This window comes from Protopterus annectens, chromosome 3.part0 (genome assembly GCF_019279795.1).
Source record: "Protopterus annectens isolate FY-2018-M chromosome 3.part0, PAN1.0, whole genome shotgun sequence".
Taxonomy (NCBI): domain Eukaryota; kingdom Metazoa; phylum Chordata; order Ceratodontiformes; family Protopteridae; genus Protopterus; species Protopterus annectens.
This window is the reverse complement of record NC_056731.1, coordinates 1,605,678,640-1,605,699,644: the sequence shown is the minus strand read 5'-3', so window position 1 is coordinate 1,605,699,644 and position 21,005 is coordinate 1,605,678,640. Positions and strand designations below refer to the sequence as shown.

Sequence of the window (21,005 nt, the reverse complement as noted above, 5' to 3'; positions counted from 1 at the left end):
GCTCCAGATCTGTCAGATTGTGAGAGCATTTCTTGTGCACAGCCCTTTTGAGGTCACCCCACAGATTTTCTATTGGATTTATGTTTGGGCCATTCCAAAACTTAAATTTTCTTCTGGTGAAGCCATTCTTTTGTTGATTTGGATGCATGCTTGAGGTCATTGTGTTGAAAGGTGAAATAATTCTTCATCTTTAGCTTTCTGGCAGACTCCTGAAGGTTTTGGGCCAAATGTGATTGGTATTTGGAACTGTTCATAATTCCCACCACCTTGACTAAACCCCAGTTCCAGCTGAAGAAAAGCAACTCCAAAGTATGATACTGCCACCACCATGCTTCATCTTGGGGAATAGTGTTCTTTTGGTGATGCAAAGTGGTGGTTTTGCTCCAAATGTACCTTTTGGAATTGTGGCCAAAAAGATCAACCTTGGTCTCATCAGACCATAACATATTTTCCCGCATGTTTTTGGGAGACTCATATTGGTTTGCAAATTTTAGCCAGGCATGGATGTTTTTCTGTGTAAGAAAAGGCTTCTGTCTTGCAACCCTACCACATGGACCAGACATATGGCGAATACAGGAGATTGTTGTCACATGTAGTACACAACCAGTACTTGTCAGAAATTCCTGCAGCTCCTTCAGTGTTGCTGTAGGTCTCTTGGCAGCCTCCCTGACCAGTTTTCATTTTTTCTTTTCATCAGTTTTGGAGGGACATACAGTTCTTTCCAACGTCACTCTTGTCCCATATTTTCTCCACTTTTTGATGATTCTCTTCACTATTTTCCATGGTATGCCAATGCTGTGGAAATTTTTTTTGTACCCTTCTCCTGACTGATACCTTTCAACAATGAGATCCCTTTGATGCTTTGTAAGCTCACTGCAAACCATGGCTTTTGCTGTAGCAGGAAACTGTGTAAATGTCAGGAAAATCCTACTAGGACAGCTGAATTTTATTTGGGGTTAATCAGAGTCTCTTTAATTGATGGAAGGTGTGTATGCGTACCCAAGAAGACCGAATGCTGTAATTAAATCAAAAGGTGCTTCAATAAAGTATTAGTTTAAAGGTATGCACATACAACAAAGTATTAGTTTAAGGGTGTACACACTTATTATGCAACCATCGATTGTAATGCTTTTATTTTTATATTTTTCCCCTAACAGATTTGTTTTTCAATTGAATTGTACAGGTTATAGGTCACATTAAAGGTGAGAAAAGTTTTGAAATGAATTATTGTAGTCTTATTGTTTTATATCACAAAAACCTGGCATTTTAACAGGGGTGTAAACTTTTTATATCCACTCTATGACAAGCTCCCAAGAAAGCTGATCTGAGCAGTACTGCAGTAGTTTGAAGTCCCAGAAACATTGGTAGAATTATTGCAGGCTATGTACAAGGAGCCATTGACTCAAGTACGAACAGTGTTCGGCCTCACAGAGGGGTTCCCAGTTTGAGTGGGTGTACACCAGGGTTCAGCTCTGAGCCCACAGCTGTTCATACTGGTGATGGACTACATTAGCAAACAGATTGGAGGGAACAGATCAACAAAGCTGCTGTATGCAGATGATGTGGCAGGACAGGCAAACTCTGAGCTAGAACTTCAGGAAGGGATAGGAGAATGGAATACAAATCTGAAGGCACATGGGATGAAATTAAGCACAGATAAGACAGTGGTAATGGCAGCAAATTGGGGAAATCAGAAGAAGCTCAAATAGAGATAGAAGGGAAGATGGTGGAACAGGTAAACAGCTTCAAGTATCCGGGAGGGGTGGTTGAGGAGAAGAGCACTCTGAATGAAGAGGTCAAAGCTAGAATCAGAGAGGCTGCAGCCAACTGGCAAAGAGTATCAGGTGTAGTCTGTGACAGAGGAATGCCAAAGAAGCTTAAAAGTAAGGTGTACAAAACAGTGGTGCGACCAGTACTACTGAATGGTACAGAAACCTGGGTAGTGAAGGAAGAATAGTTGAAGGTGAAGTTGCTTTCCTATAAGGAAAAGCTTAAGGAAAAAAGTGTCCTGGATGCCCATTTCAGTTGAACATGCTCCTCAACTAGGCTTCCCATGATCTGATTGATGACATCTTTAGGAGAAAATGGGAGCACACCACTGTGAAAGACTATTATTAGCCCTAATGCCTATCATCTGCAAGCTGTCTTCTAAGCCAAGCCAATCTCAAAGAGAAAGAAGTTACGTTACTGCCAGAGAGTATGCTTAGTAACATGGCCTTGTGTAATGTGTTGGCTTCAAAGTTTCCTAAGGGAGGACTATGCTGGCACCCCTGTGGCACTTCATGATTCTATACTGGTCTACCAACAGCAACATGTGTGCTTGCAATTGTGTGCGTTTGTGGGGGGAAGGCAGTTCTACTAATTTGCCGTGGTCTTAAGCATGACCTAGATACTAACAATCCTCCTGCAGTGACTTCAGTCATCATAACCCTGTACATCCAGTTCTGGATGTTACTCCCCTGGGGTCTCATTTCCCTTCTGACATAGGAATGTAGGGTACTTGGATTTTGCTGCCGGAAAGGATAGATATATTTTAGCATATCACTGTTTTGGCTATCATAGGAGATTTATGTAGTTCAGCCTAGGTTGTCATCACTTCCGCTTCAGAGTGTAGTTTTTTGGGTTTTCTTTTTTTTTTCCCCCGAACACCTTTACTAAATTATCACTTGTGACATAGGCAAATTTACATTCATAAAAGTAATCAGACTATATTAACATAAACACTATACATCACATATATTGCTATATATCATATAACCTAAGCAATATTACTTAAATTATTCAATTCCTGACTATTTTTAAACAAGAAATATCATTATTAAGCCATCACTTACTACACAGGAAATCATACATTTATATAAATGATAACCACACAGACAAAATCCTAGTTGCAAGCATTTTACACCACAAACCATACTGACATACTTGTAGTTGCAAACATTATACATCACTTATAATCTACCCAGTCTTTCTCACTCAAACATTGCATAGCTCATTTAAATCCTGCCACCCTTTAAATCTCATTCCTCCCTTGTATGTATTGTACCCACAGTTCCCATTTTTTCCTGTGTAGTTTGCTCCTACCCTTTTCTAAAGATCTCAATTCCAGTTGTTTTTATCTCTGTTACTATATTCACTACTTCCAGAATAGTTGGTTTAGATTTTGATTTCCATTTTCTAGTAATTGCTTTTTTGGTAGCCACCATTGTTAGACACAGCAAGGCCTTACGATGTTTAGGTAGTTCCAATTTGTATCATAATTCAGAAAAATCAAAATCATCTCCCTCATCAGACTAATTTGCTCACCCAGCATCTCTGACAGTACATCCTGCAGAGAATCCTTAGTCTGCCAACTTACCGCACTTCCAGAAAACATGTTCTCAATTACCTCTTTCTTTGCTGTCTGCCTGAGGAAAATTTTTCTGGAGTCTGCTTGGGGTTTAAAAATATCTATGTAAACATTCCCAGGCAAAAATCTTAAATCTTCTAGATTTTGTTGCATATTTGGGAGACATACATATATCCTCCCATTGTTTCTTTGTGAACTGATTATCTGTTCTTTCTTCCCAATCCATTCTAACCTTCTCTGATTCTTATAGTTATCCTGCAGTATTTTATATGCTGTACTAATTATTCCTTTCTTAATGGCAGCTTCTGTTCTAGATTCTGTTAAAAACTCTACCAGTGCTGGCCTTTCATTTAACCCCCCCCCCCTATTTCTTTCTCTTTGCCTATACTCTGATATCAATCTCTGATGGGGAAGGCAGTTTCTAACTTGCAATCGAAATAAATTCTTGTTGTCTCCCTATACTTTCATCCTTCCCTTTCTAGTTATTTACTCCCAATACTTTGGATGTTCTTCGTGTTTCACTGTTGCAGTCATTACATTTGGGTAATCTGCTGGCAGGTCGCCCTCAGTCGACCTGATTAACAAAGTCTTGGGTCCCGCGGTTGCTGTCCCTTCTTCCATGATGTCATGACGTAAAAACATGCAGCCGATGCCATTACATCAGTCTTTTGCTGCGGTGCCCGAAGCAGAAGCAGTTCTCAAGTGCCGGTCGGCCGACTCATGAAATTTTCGTTTTCGAGTTTCAGAACCAAAGTCTTCAACTAAAAAGCTAAGTACCCAGTTTGGGAAACTTTTGCTTGCTCCTTACCAATGTCAGTAAAAGTTAATTGTATTACTTGTGGGAAGCAAATACCTCATAAGGATTTTCACTTGTACTGTATTCCTTGCCTAGGCCCTGACCACGACATACCTTGCTGTCGGTTCTGTGCTTTATTTAATCAATGCACTATCCGTCGTCAGTACATTTTTGCTTCTAAATATTTTGGATCACGGTTTAATTTTCCAGAAATGACTTCGGTTAGCAATCCGACTACCGGAATACCTAAAAAACACAAAGAAAAAGACAGAGACAGGCCGTTGAGGTCCAAAACTGCCAACGACGCTTCTCCTAAGCCAGTCGCCAGTTCGCAGGTACTCAGTGATGCACTTTCGCAGCCCCTGATACCCGCTACTTCTGATTCGCAGGCCTCTAATGTTTGTGTATCTTAGGCAATAGATAGAGATATTGAGGTTGGGGTTCAGAAACCTTAAGTTGTTTACAAGTTTTCTGACAAATTTTGTCTTCCTCAACAGCTAGGTCTAGAAAAGAATCAATTTATTTCTTGAAATTAAGGGTTGGATCTAGGACCATCTGTATGTAGGATCGGACGTCTGATAACTGTTTCTCTGCTTCCGTATAATACATACTCCAATCCATAATGACTACCACCCCTCCCTTGTCCGCTGGCAAAATGACTAGGTCCTGTTTTTTACTAAGATTTTGTAAGGCTAATTGTTCTGGTCTGGACAGGTTATGTTTAATACGGTGTAATTCATGATGAAAATGAAGATCTTTAAGTACACATTCCTGAAAAACTGCAACATGTTTGTCCATTGGAGGCATGAAACTAGATTTCCCAAATCGAAAGTCAGTAGGTCTTTGAGTGTCCTGTGTGTCAGAGAGAAAAATATTTTTAAGTTTAGTAATCTACAAAAATCATTGATGATATTCACCAAAGTATGTTTAGGAACAAAAAAAAGGCACAAAATTGAGACCCTTATTGAGCAATTTTATTTCGGCATCCGACAAATTGTATGAGGAAATATTGTGTACGTTGTCAGTATTCAATGATGTTTCCTGCCCCCCTATGTTTCTTACGCCTAAAGGGTCTCTATTTGATTTCCTCTTAGCCCCTGGAGATTCTTGGGTAGATAGAGAATCTAAATCAGTGATGAAGGATGAATCATTCCCTGATGTCCCACTATACCCCTGTTCTTTATTTCTTAATATAGATCTTGTTTTTTTCTTCCTATTGATTACCTTAGGACCAGAACCATAAAAACGTACATTTTTTGTGTGTAACAAATGGCTTACCCTTATCGTAGTCCATAGTATCCCTATGGAATTTTTGTGTTTTTTTCTTAATCAGTTGTTCTTCTAATAATAGATCTTTTGCCAAATTATTCGGATGTATGCTATAAAAGGGCTTTGCCTCATAGACCCTAACCTCTTCACAATTAGCAGTAACCTCTAATATGCATTTGTCTATTGTTCTCTCATAATATTCAGTCAGAGCATCCACAGAAAGCATGGATGCTCTGTATTGCGCTTGGGTCCAGTCATGGGATAGTTGGTCGTCTATCTGGTTCACCAAAGGTTGGATCCGAACTCTTAAGCCTCTTGCTGTGATATCCTTTAGCTTATAGGCTTTAAATAATTTGAGGTGCCATATGTTGGACCTAAGAGTCCTCATATTTTATGTCATCTTCTGGAATAAGACACCACAAAGGTTGTCTGGATCTTCCCTCCCTAAAATGGGATTTGTTGAGTTAGGTTGTGTTAGACCAATGATCTCTAAATTATCACGGTCTGCTGACAGACCCTCCAGTAGCTTGGTAAGATCCATGTCTATTCCCTATTAGTGAGTGGATAGTACCTTCCCAATTCAAAAAAGGGGGATAGGAATATAGTTAGAGACTTTTGTGACCTATGAATATAGAAAATCGTAATTATATGGATACTTCGATAGGTGGATAGTAATAAATATATTGAGGAACATGGCCAACCACTCTGAAAAATGTTTCAATGTCCAAACCAGTAAAAAATAATATAAATATTGTTAAATGTATTAATTGGTTAAATAGATTTATACGGTCTTTACAGAGAGATGAAACGTGGCCAAAAGACCACACTTCATGGCACAAGAATATAGATAGCAATTGGCAGTTGAATACAGATGAAAAAATTATAAAAAGCCTGTAAAAAACATTTATCAAAGGTCGACCCAGTAACAAGTAAAATTGTATAGGTAGCCGACCTTCGTCTCTGCCACCCACTTATATATGTTTTTACAAAAAATGTAAAGCTCCAAGATGTCAAAGAATGTAAAAATTAAGGTAAACTAATAGCATATATAGGACGTATTTATATATATGTAACAGATAGTAAAGGGCGGCCGACAAATGTCTCTGCCACCTATGAAAAAATTGGCCCCAAAAAAAAAAATCATAAAAATTGTTGATAGTATCAGTGAACACAAATTATCACTGTTGGAATAATAGTACACTATCTTTATAGGAACTGACCGTTCGTCTGTGTCCCTAAAAATCATAAATAAGTGTACCACTTTTGGGTCTATAAATATCTCATATATAAATAGCAATATCTGCCTGATGTAGTGCCACAAGTATCACCCTATGGCTGTATAGCTTAATTAGTAAACCAAAATCCTTGGAAAATCCTAGAGGAGGTTGCTGGGACCAGACATTTGAATGTAAGAAATCATCCACAAATTCCTAGTTACCTGCAAGATGTTCCTTCTGAGGTTTTAATTTATAAAAAAAAAAACAATCTAACTCTTGAAGGCCATATTAAAGCTATATTAGGGATCCAAAAATAAGGTCAGAAAATATTCCAAAACAAATAAATTGGTTTGGAAATGAATTGCGGTCAATCCTCGTATATATTAGTCATATAAAAGTTAAGAACAGCTTTATCGGCAACTGCTGTGGAAAATACATGTTGCCATAGCCACAAAAATGTAAAAATGATAATGAATATCCACCGACATCCAAAGGTGAACCAAAATGTAATAGACTAAACCGCCAACTAAACTCGTGTCAGTTTTGTATCAATCAAACAATACGTATAACACTCAGGACCATGCCCCGAGAAATCATTAGTTATAAAAATTATAGTGATAAGTTTACATAAGCATACTATTGGCAAGTGTTTTTGCTCCTCATCCACCAAAATTAGCCCCAGTATAGTAAAAGCCAAAGCATCAACTATTTTCATGTATTCCTACCTGAAAATATATTGGTTAATTATATCGGAACAATTGAAAAATAAACCTGTTTTGAAAACTACAATTGAATCACATTGTATAATACAGAAACAAAGTGAACATAAGCATGCACTTGCTCAATATATAAAATTCTGAATGGTTGCTCAAATATTTAAATTGAATAGTTCAAAAAATGGCATCTCTGCCAGTAACAAATGTAATGCTATAGAGATCCAGCAAAAAATCAGCCTAGATCCCTTATGATTAACAATTGGTGAAGTTCCCAACTGCAGTACATATAAGATTATTCATATAGTCCAAGCCCATGCTATCAACCGTGAACCAGGAACATGTTGTGTCTAATCATGAAATTGTGATTAATAGTTCCAAATGTTTAAATTCAAAAGTCCACCAAACAACCGTTTTCATTCTAAATCCGTGGTGATGGTACAGCCCGGCTAGAAAGGCTGTGTAATAAAGATCTAATGTTGATGGATTATAGACATACGTGAATAACTGAGAATAAATAAAAATGGCGTCCCTGCCAAGATCTATACCATACCAAACAGTATGTCCAAAAACACCATACATGACCGCTCATATGTATCCGAAGGAAACGAAGTTGAAAATGTGATATAAACCCTTATGGCCAATAAAAATACATTAATTCAAATCTTGTTCCAAGATCATAAAAGATGTTGAATATAAGATGTTTTTTTAAAACAAAACAGTTTTGCAGCCAAAGGGTGATAATATATCACAAGAAAAATGTGTATTAACAGTACCTGATCCAAACAACTTATAATGGGATAGCAATGTCCAAGGTGGTTTGTCTGAAAATGTTGTTACTTGCTTAGGAGAAACTTAACAGAGAAACCCTGAAGTGAGGAAGCTTCACGTTGGATCATGAATCCAACAAAACTGCAAGAGTCCAATACTTTAATATTCCCCTGATAAGAAATATACCATGTTCTAAAAGTTGTTCAGAATGACGTGGATCCCAAAGGAGTTAAAAAATATATATTACCAACGCCTGCCTCAGCTTAAGCAAAGGGTAAGAAGCCACTAATTTAGATGAGTTTTCCCCAAGATCCTCCAGCGTGTGCTCAAACTGTAGACCCAACCAAATACACAGGGGGAGACAAGGTGCACGGATTAAACCATAAATGCCACAGTCAAAATAGATCCAGCACCAGATCATCAAAGTTAAATTATTTCATTGTGGCAAACCTAAAATCCATAAGCAGCAAACTGGTTTCGCTCGATAATAGCCTTCTTCAGTGCATTAATGCTTTGAGACAGGTCTACATACTTATAAAGGTATAGAGACATTGAAATTAATTACAGTCTTACATTGATTGGTTGCAACCAAATTAGCTTAACTCATTGAGGCCAGGTTTGAATAATGCACCTAGCCTAATAATCCAACCTGACTCCTTTTGGTTTAAAATAGAATGCCATCCTGATTTACTTGATTTATTGCATTGAATTCTATCGATTATAGTAAATTTGAACTTTGCAGTTTTATGATTCAAAGTATGATTATATAGAGCATTGGATAACCTTTTATTTTTAATGTCGCTCAAATGTTCACTGATTCTAAATTTAAAGGTTCTTGATGTTTGCCCTACATAGAATGCAGAGCAAAAACGGGTAGCTAAATGGATTGCCCAATCGCTACTGCACATATACATATTACCTGTGGTTATTGTAGTGCTTGTACACATATAGTCAAAACAAAGGAATTCACTAGCAAAAACACATTAAGTCTATGACATAAGATGTTTTGGGAACTGCAGTAGCGATTGGGTAATCTATTTAGCTACCTGTTTTTGCTCATGCGTTCTATGCAGGGCAAACATCAAGACCCTTTAGATTTAGAATCAGTGAACATTTGAGCGACATTAAAAATAAAAGGTTATCCAGTGCTCTATATAAACATACTTTGAATCATAAAACTGCAAAGTTCAAATTTACTGTAATCGATAGAATTCAATGCAATAAATCATGTAAATCAGGATGGCATTCTATTTTAAACTAAAAGGAGTCAGGTTGGATTATTAGGCTAGGTGCATTATTCAAACCTGGCCTCAATGAGTTAAGCTAATTTGGTTGCAACCAATCAATGTAAGACACTAATTAATTTCATTGTCTCTATACATATATAAGTATATAGACCTGTCTCAAACATGAATGCATTGAAGAAGGCCATTATCAAGTCGAAACCGGTTTGCTACTTATGGATTTTTGGGTTTGCCACAATAAAAGAATTTAATTTTTGATCTTCTCCTGGTGCTGGATCTATATCAATAATTCTTGTCATTATTACTGTGCATGACCTATTCCTTAAAGAGGGAGGATGTAGAATAGTGTGTGTGTTGTAACTTTAAGAAGCATTTCAAACTAAGGACACATGCAAATAAATAGAGCATGTGTAAGCAGCAGTTCCATTTTGAGAGAACAACCAGAGTGTTAACATGTATGAGTGCAGTAGTATATCTGTTTATAAGTTTGAGTTTGTTACTAAGCTTCAATCCTGATGTGTTTGGATATAATAAACCTGCTTGAACTGAATCTACAGTTGTCTGTTTTATCCTGACAGAACGAGTTACAATCAGTGCTGAGTATAAGGGAATGATTATCTCTTTAGACCTTCAATTATATTCCTTTGGCAATTAGCTGAGCTAAATAAGAGTTTCTGGATGACATTTGTAATATGATGGTCAAAGCATGAGAGCTATTATTCCAAGTATCTAGGTCCCTAACTATATTTTTATTTTGTAGGGGTGTATTTATTGCAGTAGCGAAGAGTAGGGCATCAGGGGGACACTAGCAGCTTCTGGAAAGTGACTCAGTAAGGGGCACAAAGAAACTATGTCAGGTTGCAAGGCAAAGACAGAAGGATAAAGAAGATAGTCAGACACCCTTCATAAGGGATGCCAGCAACAACCTACTCACCCGTCCACAGGACATCAAAGGCAGATGGAAGGAGTATTTTCAGCAGCTTCTGAATGAAGAAAACCCCACAGAAGATGTACTGCCCCAGAAACAGCCTATGATGAGAGAAGAGGAGGAGCCCACTTTAGAAGAAGTAAAAACAGCACTAAGGAAAATAGTCAGGGAAAACAGCAGGCTCAGATGGGGTCACAGCAGGTATGATGGGTGAGATAGGGGAGAAATGGCTCCTGAGGGTACTAATAGCAGTATGGAGAGAAAGGAGTATCCCAGATGGCTGGAGAATAAGCATACTTGTGCCAGTGTACAAGAACAAAGGGGACATCCACAACTGTGCGCAGTCCAGAGGCATCAAACCTACCACATTGCATGAAAGTTCTAGAGAAGGGTGATTGTTATACGGATACGCAGAGCAGTATGGGAGATGAGATCAGGATGCAGCACAACTGACCCAATGTTTGCATTGAGACAGATACTTGAAGAAAGTAGAGATGAGAGACTCCAACTGGGCATTCCTACACTTGGAGAAAGCATACAGTGGATATAAAAAGTTTACACACCCCTGTTAAAATGCCAGGTTTTTGATATAAAAAAATGAGATCACAATAAATCATTTCAACATTTTTCCCACTTTTAATGTGACCTATAACCTGTACAATTCAATTGAAAAACAAACAAATCTGTTAGGGGGAAAAATATATATAAAAAAACTTACAGTACGCTAGTTGCATAAGTGTGCACACTGTTACTTTGTTGAATGCGCACACCCTTAAACTAGTACATTGTTGAAGCACCTTTTGATTTAATTACAGCATTTTGTTTTCTTGGGTAGGAGTCTATCAGCATGGCACATCTTAACTTGGCAATATTTGCCCACTCTTCCTTGCAGAAACGCTCCAGATCTGTCAGATTGTGAGAGCATTTCTTGTGCACAGCCCTTTTGAGGTCACCCCACAGATTTTCTATTGGATTTATGTTTGGGCCATTCCAAAACTTAAATTTTCTTCTGGTGAAGCCATTCTTTTGTTGATTTGGATGCATGCTTGAGGTCATTGTGTTGAAAGGTGAAATAATTCTTCATCTTTAGCTTTCTGGCAGACTCCTGAAGGTTTTGGGCCAAATGTGATTGGTATTTGGAACTGTTCATAATTCCCACCACCTTGACTAAACCCCAGTTCCAGCTGAAGAAAAGCAACTCCAAAGTATGATACTGCCACCACCATGCTTCATCTTGGGGAATAGTGTTCTTTTGGTGATGCAAAGTGGTGGTTTTGCTCCAAATGTACCTTTTGGAATTGTGGCCAAAAAGATCAACCTTGGTCTCATCAGACCATAACATATTTTCCCGCATGTTTTTGGGAGACTCATATTGGTTTGCAAATTTTAGCCAGGCATGGATGTTTTTCTGTGTAAGAAAAGGCTTCTGTCTTGCAACCCTACCACATGGACCAGACATATGGCGAATACAGGAGATTGTTGTCACATGTAGTACACAACCAGTACTTGTCAGAAATTCCTGCAGCTCCTTCAGTGTTGCTGTAGGTCTCTTGGCAGCCTCCCTGACCAGTTTTCATTTTTCTTTTCATCAGTTTTGGAGGGACATACAGTTCTTTCCAACGTCACTCTTGTCCCATATTTTCTCCACTTTTTGATGATTCTCTTCACTATTTTCCATGGTATGCCAATGCTGTGGAAATTTTTTGTACCCTTCTCCTGACTGATACCTTTCAACAATGAGATCCCTTTGATGCTTTGTAAGCTCACTGCAAACCATGGCTTTTGCTGTAGCAGGAAACTGTGTAAATGTCAGGAAAATCCTACTAGGACAGCTGAATTTTATTTGGGGTTAATCAGAGTCTCTTTAATTGATGGAAGGTGTGTATGCGTACCCAAGAAGACCGAATGCTGTAATTAAATCAAAAGGTGCTTCAATAAAGTATTAGTTTAAAGGTATGCACATACAACAAAGTATTAGTTTAAGGGTGTACACACTTATTATGCAACCATCGTATTGTACGTTTTTATTTTTTATATTTTTTCCCCTAACAGATTTGTTTTTCAATTGAATTGTACAGGTTATAGGTCACATTAAAGGTGAGAAAAGTTTTGAAATGAATTATTGTAGTCTTATTTTTTTATATCACAAAAACCTGGCATTTTAACAGGGGTGTGTAAACTTTTTATATCCACTCTATGACAAGCTCCCAAGAAAGCTGATCTGAGCAGTACTGCAGTAGTTTGAAGTCCCAGAAACATTGGTAGAATTATTGCAGGCTATGTACAAGGAGCCATTGACTCAAGTACGAACAGTGTTCGGCCTCACAGAGGGGTTCCCAGTTTGAGTGGGTGTACACCAGGGTTCAGCTCTGAGCCCACAGCTGTTCATACTGGTGATGGACTACATTAGCAAACAGATTGGAGGGAACAGATCAACAAAGCTGCTGTATGCAGATGATGTGGCAGGACAGGCAAACTCTGAGCTAGAACTTCAGGAAGGGATAGGAGAATGGAATACAAATCTGAAGGCACATGGGATGAAATTAAGCACAGATAAGACAGTGGTAATGGCAGCAAATTGGGGAAATCAGAAGAAGCTCAAATAGAGATAGAAGGGAAGATGGTGGAACAGGTAAACAGCTTCAAGTATCCGGGAGGGGTGGTTGAGGAGAAGAGCACTCTGAATGAAGAGGTCAAAGCTAGAATCAGAGAGGCTGCAGCCAACTGGCAAAGAGTATCAGGTGTAGTCTGTGACAGAGGAATGCCAAAGAAGCTTAAAAGTAAGGTGTACAAAACAGTGGTGCGACCAGTACTACTGAATGGTACAGAAACCTGGGTAGTGAAGGAAGAATAGTTGAAGGTGAAGTTGCTTTCCTATAAGGAAAAGCTTAAGGAAAAAAGTGTCCTGGATGCCCATTTCAGTTGAACATGCTCCTCAACTAGGCTTCCCATGATCTGATTGATGACATCTTTAGGAGAAAATGGGAGCACACCACTGTGAAAGACTATTATTAGCCCTAATGCCTATCATCTGCAAGCTGTCTTCTAAGCCAAGCCAATCTCAAAAGAGAAAGAAGTTACGTTACTGCCAGAGAGTATGCTTAGTAACATGGCCTTGTGTAATGTGTTGGCTTCAAAGTTTCCTAAGGGGAGGACTATGCTGGCACCTCTGTGGCACTTCATGATTCTATACTGGTCTACCAACAGCAACATGTGTGCTTGCAATTGTGTGCGTTTGTGGGGGGAAGGCGGCAGTTCTACTAATTTGCCGTGGTCTTAAGCATGACCTAGATACTAACAATCCTCCTGCAGTGACTTCAGTCATCATAACCCTGTACATCCAGTTCTGGATGTTACTCCCCTGGGGTCTCATTTCCCTTCTGACATAGGAATGTAGGGTACTTGGATTTTGCTGCCGGAAAGGATAGATATATTTTAGCATATCACTGTTTTGGCTATCATAGGAGATTTATGTAGTTCAGCCTAGGTTGTCATCACTTCCGCTTCAGAGTGTAGTTTTTTGGGTTTTCTTTTTTTTTTCCCCCGAACACCTTTACTAAATTATCACTTGTGACATAGGCAAATTTACATTCATAAAAGTAATCAGACTATATTAACATAAACACTATACATCACATATATTGCTATATATCATATAACCTAAGCAATATTACTTAAATTATTCAATTCCTGACTATTTTAAACAAGAAATATCATTATTAAGCCATCACTTACTACACAGGAAATCATACATTTATATAAATGATAACCACACAGACAAAATCCTAGTTGCAAGCATTTTACACCACAAACCATACTGACATACTTGTAGTTGCAAACATTATACATCACTTATAATCTACCCAGTCTTTCTCACTCAAACATTGCATAGCTCATTTAAATCCTGCCACCCTTTAAATCTCATTCCTCCCTTGTATGTATTGTACCCACAGTTCCCATTTTTTCCTGTGTAGTTTGCTCCTACCCTTTTCTAAAGATCTCAATTCCAGTTGTTTTTATCTCTGTTACTATATTCACTACTTCCAGAATAGTTGGTTTAGATTTTGATTTCCATTTTCTAGTAATTGCTTTTTTGGTAGCCACCATTGTTAGACACAGCAAGGCCTTACGATGTTTAGGTAGTTCCAATTTGTATCATAATTCAGAAAAATCATCTCCCTCATCAGACTAATTTGCTCACCCAGCATCTCTGACAGTACATCCTGCAGAGAATCCTTAGTCTGCCAACTTACCGCACTTCCAGAAAACATGTTCTCAATTACCTCTTTCTTTGCTGTCTGCCTGAGGAAAATTTTTCTGGAGTCTGCTTGGGGTTTAAAAATATCTATGTAAACATTCCCAGGCAAAAATCTTAAATCTTCTAGATTTTGTTGCATATTTGGGAGACATACATATATCCTCCCATTGTTTCTTTGTGAACTGATTATCTGTTCTTTCTTCCCAATCCATTCTAACCTTCTCTGATTCTTATAGTTATCCTGCAGTATTTTATATGCTGTACTAATTATTCCTTTCTTAATGGCAGCTTCTGTTCTAGATTCTGTTAAAAACTCTACCAGTGCTGGCCTTTCATTTAACCCCCCCCCCCCCTATTTCTTTCTCTTTGCCTATACTCTGATATCAATCTCTGATGGGGAAGGCAGTTTCTAACTTGCAATCGAAATAAATTCTTGTTGTCTCCCTATACTTTCATCCTTCCCTTTCTAGTTATTTACTCCCAATACTTTGGATGTTCTTCGTGTTTCACTGTTGCAGTCATTACATTTGGGTAATCTGCTGGCAGGTCGCCCTCAGTCGACCTGATTAACAAAGTCTTGGGTCCTGCGTCGGTTGCTGTCCCTTCTTCCATGATGTCATGACGTAAAAAACATGCAGCCGATGCCATTACATCAGTCTTTTTTGCTGCGCGGTGCCCGAAGCAGAAGCAGTTCTCAAGTGCCGGTCGGCCGACTCATGAAATTTTCGTTTTCGAGTTTCAGAACCAAAGTCTTCAACTAAAAAGCTAAGTACCCAGTTTGGGAAACTTTTGCTTGCTCCTTACCAATGTCAGTAAAAGTTAATTGTATTACTTGTGGGAAGCAAATACCTCATAAGGATTTTCACTTGTACTGTATTCCTTGCCTAGGCCCTGACCACGACATACCTTGCTGTCGGTTCTGTGCTTTATTTAATCAATGCACTATCCGTCGTCAGTACATTTTTGCTTCTAAATATTTTGGATCACGGTTTAATTTTCCAGAAATGACTTCGGTTAGCAATCCGACTACCGGAATACCTAAAAAACACAAAGAAAAAGACAGAGACAGGCCGTTGAGGTCCAAAACTGCCAACGACGCTTCTCCTAAGCCAGTCGCCAGTTCGCAGGTACTCAGTGATGCACTTTCGCAGCCCCTGATACCCGCTACTTCTGATTCGCAGGCCTCTAATGAGACCCATTCGGAGTCCGGTATGCCGCAAGATGCTTCAGTTATGGAACCCGCGGATGTCTCCACCTTGGGTGGGTCCGGAGCCGCTGTGCAGGCACCGGCTATCTGAGGGTGTATTCAGGCCTACAGATTTGTATATTAAACCAACGCCATCTTCAATATTAAGGCCAAAATCTCGATTTGTGTCTAAAAAAACAACGCCTAGACCACATCTGCAGGCCCCATGCCTAAAAAACAAATGATCAAAATGGTTGAAGATTTAATACTCTAATCAAGGGTAGCCAACCCCCACCTTCAAAGAGGCCTAGGCCTGAACTTGACTATGAATCTTCTGAACAGGATTCTGTTTCTTCTGACTCTTCTAATGAACAGGATTTGTCTATACCTACTTATGAGGACTCTGATGCAGAGGATTCCATCCCTTCTGCTTCTCCCCCTGAGGATTTTTCTTTTGGGGAAACTTTACATACCTTAAGGGAACATTTCCACTGGGAAAGTCAGGATTTTTCTGAATCCAAAAAGAGGCTTAGGGATTTTCTTCTTCTTCCTCAGCATAGGCCTTTGGCTATACCTTCTGTTTTAGACATTGTTGATGATGTGTTTTCAGAATCCAGTATGGCCCATGATTCTATGCCTCCGGCCCCTTGTAAGCCAGACAGATACTACAGGGTTCCTGATACCCACAAATTCCTTTTCAAAAATTCTGTTGCGGACCCTGAAACCATTTCTCAGGGGCCCAAGAGCATTAAGGCCTCTTCTGCTAAAAATCCTACCCCTTCCGATAGAGACTTCAGGGTGCTGGATGGATGGGGAAAAAAGGTTTATACTTCTGCAGCCTTCGCATTCAGGGCTTTAAACTGTCAATTTCATATGCTTAAATATCAGCAGCATATCATGGGACTGCTTAAACAGAAAATGATGTTGATTTCTGACTGTGTGGAAAATAAAGATTTACAGGAATTATTGCATTCAGCTGAACAAGTTGGAAAACATACTTTGCAATGTGGTTTTGATTCTTTGGAGGCCTCTTGCAGGGCTGCTGTTAGTGGGTCTGTGCTTAGAAGGCATGCTTGGCTTAAGGAGCAGTCTCTGCCTGATCATGTTAAAGCAAAATTTTTGGATGCTCCTTTGCAGCAGGACCGTCTGTTTGGCAATAAGGCAGAAGAAGTCCTAAAAAAGATGGAAGATTAAGGCTAAATCTATGCAGACTGTGAAAGATTTCTTACAAGTACAACCTCCAAGATTTAGTAGACACTGGCCTACTAAGAAATGGTCCTTTCCAGTTCCTTCCAGAGCCACTCAAGCCAGTCCCAGACATGCCAAAAGCACCAAGTTTCAGTCCCAAGGGACTTTCAGAACTAAGCAATGGGGTGCCTCCTCTTCCAAATCTGGAAACAACAAGACACCTCCCTACGGTAAACAGTCTCGATGACTTTCCTTTAGAATTACCAAGCACTTGCCTTTTAGCTGCCCCTTTGGGGGGAAAACTGGCACTTCATGCAAAAAACTGGCAACTTATAACCCAGGACGAATGGGTTTTAAATATAGTGTCCCAGGGATACAGATTTCCTTTCCACACATTGCCAACTCTAAGCAGATGGCCAGACCTGCCCCCAAATCAGTGGGCAGAGGCTCAGAAACAAGTACTTTCCCTCTTAAACATGGGGGCTACTCAACTACCATAAGGGGAAAAGGGGCAGGGTTTATATTCCAGACTTTTGCTGGTACCCAGAAAAGACAAATCATGGTGTCCAATTCTGGACTTGTCTATTCTAAACACTTTCCTGGACATTCCAAAATTCAAGATGTTGACTCTTCACCAGTTACTTTCTATGCTAGGCAAAGATGCCTGGTTGGCAACTCTAGATCTAAAAGAGGCATACCTGCATATCCCAATCAGGGAATCTTGCAGAAGATACCTCCACTTCAAGGCAGGCTTTTTGCATTATCAGTTCTCTGCACTGCCCTTTGGCTTATCTACTGTGCCCAGGGTCTTTACAAAGTGCCTGGCTCCAGTAATGGCATTTTACAGGCAAAGAAATATTCAAATATATCCATACCTGGACAATTGTCTAATTCAGGCAGAAAACAAGGCCATTCTTGTAAAACATCTGGCGTTTGTAAAAAGGATCCTAACTTGTCTAGGGTACGCCGTAAACGAAAAGAAATCACAACTAGTACTCTCTCAATAAATAACATTCCTGGGTGCAAGCTTGAATACAACTGCCCAGATGGCTTATCTTGCGCCAGAAAAGCAAATTCAGACTTACTTCAGACAGGTGACCACAAAAACCCTGCTTATCCGCAAGACAAATACTGCAAGCCTTGGGGTTCATGGCGTCCTGCATTCTTCTAATTCCATATGCAAGACTGCATATGAGGAAACTTCAGTGGTACTTAAAAGGTTTATGGAGTCAACATTCTCACAGCCTGGAAACAATGATTCCTATCATACCTTGCCTGCAACTAGAGTTCCTTTGGTGGGCAAAGGCCTGCCACCAAAACAAGGGACTGCCATTCACACCACCCAAACCCTAACTACAGACTCATCAGACTATGCATGGGGGGCTCATCTGGCAGGGAAGTGCATTCAGGGCAAATGGAGCTTGAATCAAATGCACCTTCATATCAATCAAAAAGAAATGCTAGCTGTACAGAAAGTACTGACAGCCTTCAAGGACTACCTTCATCCAGGGCAACTAATGGTAAAGACGGACAACACCACAGTTATGTGGTAGATAAACAAGCAGGGGGGTACACATTCCTACCCCCTCTGCAGACAAGCCATGGCATTGTGAAACATGGCCTTGACCTATCAAGTACAACCACAAGCTCAATTCCTGCCAGGAAAGCTGAATATTTTGGCAGACGATCTAAGCAGAAATCTCATGGACCCACACAAATGGAAACTGGAACCACGGATTTTCAACATGTTGACATGCAAATGGGGGAGCCCAGACATAGATCTCTTTGCCTCAACCCTGAACTACCAGTTGGACAAATTTTGCACAAGAATCCCTCACAAAAAAGCCTGGAAAGTGGATGCTCTGTCCTTCATCTGGGAAAACCTATCAGTCTATGCTTTTCCCCCTCTGCCTTTGCTCTCCAAAGTTCTACTAAAGTCAAACAGGAGAAACCAAAGATGATTTTGCTTGCTCCAGACTGGTCTCGCCAACACTGGTACCCACTCCTGCGCAGTCTGTCACAACTTTCTCCATGGCACCTGCCTCAGCCACCTCCCTTACTGTCTCAGCAGAACAACCAAATTCTGCACCCTCATCTCCAAACATTGAATCTTGCAGCTTGGCTAATCACTTAAATTCTCCCTTAGCATCTCTCAGCAAACCTGTGATGGATGTCATTTTGGAGGTGAGAAGTCCTAGTACCAGAAAGTCTTATGCTGACAAATGGAAAAGATTCTGTGCCTGGAATCAATCTCAAGGAATGACCACAGCAATGCCCAATTTACCTCAGATTCTGCAATACTTAACTGAGATGCTTCACAAGGGCCTATCTTTTATTTCCATAAAAATCCATGCCTCAGCCATTTCAGCTCATTATAACACAGAACCCCCCCCCCCCCTTCTCTCATCCTCTGTTAAAGCAGTATCTCAGAGGGGCCAAAAACGTAAGGCCACCCAGGAAAGCTCAAACCCCTGCCTGGGATCTTAACTTTGTATTGGAAAAAACTCACTCTACCTCCTTTCAAGACAGCTGCTACTGCAGACTTAAAACTCATTTCCTGGAAAACAGCCTTCCTTTTGGCAATCACTTCAGCTAGAAGGATTTCTGAATTGCAGGCCCTTATGGCAGTGGAGCCTTTCATCATCTTTCATGTGGACAGGGTGTCACTCAGGACCAACCCATCCTTCATGCCTAAGGTGGTATCCATTGTGGCTCTTAATCAGTCCATTCATTTGCCAACTTTCTTTTCCAATCCACAGAACAAAGGGGAGTGGATTCTGCATTCATTGGATGTACACAGGCAACTTAGATTTTACTTGGACAGGACTAAATCTCAAAGAAAATCTGAACAACTGTTGGTAGCATTTGCTGCAGGGGCAAAGGGAAAGGCTATTTCAAAGCAAACCATTTCCAAATGGATAAGCCATTGCATTAATTTCTGCTACAAGCACCATGGAAAACCTATCCCCCAGGGGATCAGATCCCATTCCACCAGGGCTGCATCTACTTCTACAGCCTTTCTCAGAGGTGTTCCTACCAGGGATATTCTAGAAGCTGCTACCTGGAGTTCAGTTCATACTTTCACCAAGCACTATCACTTACCATTTTCTCTAAATCCAGAGCTGGCTTTGCCACTGCTGTTTTGCAGGGCCTTTTAGCCGGTCCTAATACTGTAGAAATCCATCCTCCCAACCTTAGCTTTGGGAATCTACCCAAATGTAATGACTGCAACAGTGAAACACGAAGAACATAGTACAGTTGTGTACACTTACCATAAATGTAGATGTTCGAGTGTATTCACTGTTGCAGTCCTGGTTACCCTCCTTCCAGCCCCGTGTTTTTTCTCTTACTATTCCTCTCCTTTATTTTTCTACACTTAAAAGCCTTTTTGGTGTATTTGCTTTTGTTTGGAGGTATATATATTTTTGTGTTTAAAACTATTTATATATTCTGCTCCCCATTTGGGGGGGGCGCCTGACATCTAGGGCAAGAAAAACCTGATGTAATGGCATCGGCTGCATGTTTTATACGCCTGACGACCTGACGTCGTGGAAGAAGGGACCGCAACCGATGCAGGACCCAAGGCTTTGTTAATCAGGCCGACTGAGGGCAACCTGTAGCAGATTACCCAAGTGTAATGACTGCAACAGTGAATACACTTGGAACATCTACATTTATGGTAAGTGTACACAACTGTACTTTCCTTTGACAGTTTTTGCCAATAAATTCCAGCCTCCTCTTGACTATTGCCTGTGTCCCTAATTGGAGTCATCTCTATCGTCAGGATCTCCTTTTTCCATTCCCGTGTTAGTTTAGTTCTTAGAATACTCTCTGCTACTTTATGGCTAGAATATTCTGTATGATTATTGTTATTCTCCTTAAAGGCCTGCATCCAAAATCCCAGGCTCTCCTTGTTTCATAGGTTTATAGGTTGGTGCTAGGCTATCGGCCCTAGGGCTTATGCAAGCCTAGCCGAACAATTCCCTGCGTATTTCTTCCCACAATATTTACTTCCATGGACCCCTGTCTAGCAGGGTGACTGACGTGATCCCCGGGGTGAATTTCTCATCTCCCATCCAATCGTCA

General features: G+C 40.0%; 1 protein-coding gene across 1 annotated transcript in view; it reads left to right on the top strand.

Annotated features, from left to right (window-relative positions):
• Positions 1-21,005, top strand: part of STK3 (serine/threonine kinase 3) — a 3,088,627-nt gene that overhangs the window by 1,539,228 nt on the left and 1,528,394 nt on the right. The gene's annotated exons all lie outside the window — the stretch shown is intronic.